The sequence below is a fragment of the Gymnoscopelus microlampas genome, assembly GCF_963454915.1.
Source record: "Gymnoscopelus microlampas genome assembly, chromosome: 22".
In the NCBI taxonomy this organism is placed as follows: domain Eukaryota; kingdom Metazoa; phylum Chordata; class Actinopteri; order Myctophiformes; family Myctophidae; genus Gymnoscopelus; species Gymnoscopelus microlampas.
In genome coordinates, this window is record NC_139959.1 from 2,489,373 (window position 1) to 2,491,872 (window position 2,500).

The window sequence follows — 2,500 nt, forward strand, 5'->3', positions numbered from 1 at the left end:
ATCACAGGTCAGTCTAAACAATATCATCAAAAATAATCTGTACATTGAAACTGGATCCCAGGTGAACAATGAACCTAGTATCTTTATCTGCTTCTGGTCAGAATACATTTAAATACATTGAATCTTGAATATTGATTGAATACTTTATTAATAATTTGCAAAGACAAGCACACAGGGAAGTACAGTTCAAAAGAGGTCTGTTAAGAGGATTTTAAACCCAATAAAGCACTATGGCTTGTTTCCATTGGGGTCCTTTGTGCTCAATTCATCGAAAATGCATTTCCTTTTTGGGAAATGAAGACTGTCTGATGTGTTTGATATTTATGTCTGATAACATCACAATTGATGTGACGATGACCACATTAACGACGGCGTCCTTACACCGGGCACATTGTCCAAAGTGTACAATGGTTATTAACCCATTAAGACCTGAGGCGATTCTTCAAAAAAAAATCTAAATCATAACAGTTTTTTGAAAAAAATCGAAAAACATTTTTTCAAGATTTTTCAAAAATAGCAGATCTACAAGCTCATACTGTAGCGCGGCACTCGGTGCCGCGCTATGAGCTTGTAGATCTGCTATTTTTGAATAGCCAAATAAATCACACAGGTGCGTTCCAAGTCTTAATGGGTTAGGGTGTTAAGAAAATGTTCAGTTTTTTGTTTACAAAAGAAACCCTTGTGAACTCTAACAGCCTTCACCATCTAATTGAATGAAGCAAAACTCCACCACATATATCTTTTGAAACATGTATACAATTAATTCATTTGTTCTGCCAATTGTTCGGTGTCCTTCAGAGTCTAGACAAGTCTAGTCTTGTCTTCATGTAGACGGTCGTGAAAACATCCAAGTATATGTCCTCGCAGCAACCAAGAAAATCCAATACTTGAGAAAACCGAGAAAATATCAAATGACTTATGAAAAAAAAGAATAAGAAATACAAATGCAAAAGGCTCGACAAAATGCTGTATTGTTGTGTGGATTATGGCTTGTCCACAAAACGCACCATTTTCCGAGACATTGAACTGTGTTAATGGCAAACACATAATAGACAATGTTTTCATTAAAATACATAACACTTCCCTTTGTGTTGTTAATTCTTTTCATTTCGCAGTACTTCCTGTTATTTCCAACAGGCAAGCATTCACAGAGAGAGAGAGAGAAAGAGAGAGAGAGAGAGAGAGAGAGAGAGAGAGAGAGAGAGAAAGAGAGGAAAGTCAAAGGAGGGTGGTGTGCAGTGTTTTTCTTTTTCTTTTTTTTTTGTCTTTAGCGCACACGTTGTGCGGCTTGCATTCACGGCAGCGAGCTGCAGGGGGTCCACATTCAACGGGCTGTCAGTTGCAAGCCTTAATTTCCAGTTACCTCTTTTTAAATGGCATTGCAGCCATGCAAAGCCACCCCCTACCTCTAAGCCACGCCCACACCGGAGTGTGCACACAGACACACGCACACTCACACGCACACATACACACACTTTGTATTACTATACTTGCGAGGACATAAACATTTTAGGATGGTATTAAAAATGGCTGAAAATAGCAGAAAAATAAGCAATCTACAAGCTCACAACGTGTCGCAGGGTGATGCTTTGTGAGCTTGTAGATCGGCTATTTTTTGGTGCGTGACATTGTGACATCTAAGTACACAACTAAGTATAAAACAAGGAAAACTCTAACCACAACCCCTCGACCTAACCTCTAAATGTGTAATCCATAACCTCAACCTGAATCTTTTACTAATTGTAAGCCTAACTCTAAAATCCCATTCTAACCATAAAATGAACCATTTCTCTTGTGAGAACCAGGAGAGAAATTCCCCACAATGTCTATTTCTCAAATTCTACGATACTTGAGGGGACATTTGGCAGCTCACAATAGCAGTATACACACACACACACACACACACACACACACACACACACACACACACACACACACACACACACACACACACACACACACACACACACACACACACACACACACACACACACACACACACACACACACACACACACACACACACACACACACACACACACAGCTCCCCTGCCCACCTTACCCCTAGCTCCCATACGGCCAGTCAAGCCAAGCATATCAAGTGTAGCTCTGTTGTTGCTGCTGGGCTAATGAACAATGCACAGAAACAAAGGAACAGGCCAAGCTCTCATTATCTGATCTATGGAGGGACAGAGAGACAGAGAGAGAGAGAGGGAGAGAGAGAGAGAGAGAGAGAGAGAGAGAGAGAGAGAGAGAGAGAGAGAGAGAGAGAGAGGGAGAGGAGAGGTGGAGATCATATTCTCTCGTGCTCATCTCACTAAGTAAAGAAATACTTTCATTATTTCATTTCTCGAACGAACCGAACGGACACAAAACGTTAGCATTTCTACTTGAGCTTATTTTGCGGTGAGAGGAGAAAAAGCCAGAGAGAAAAAGAAAGAAGAGAGACAGAGAAAACAGTGTGGGGGGTAAGGGGGGAGGAGGAAGAGGGGGGGTAGTG

At 41.0% G+C, this 2,500-nt stretch overlaps 1 protein-coding gene across 2 annotated transcripts in view; it reads right to left on the reverse strand.

Moving 5' to 3' along the window:
- The window catches only part of zfhx4 (zinc finger homeobox 4), a 135,899-nt gene that overhangs the window by 59,350 nt on the left and 74,049 nt on the right, over window positions 1–2,500 (reverse strand). The gene's annotated exons all lie outside the window — the stretch shown is intronic.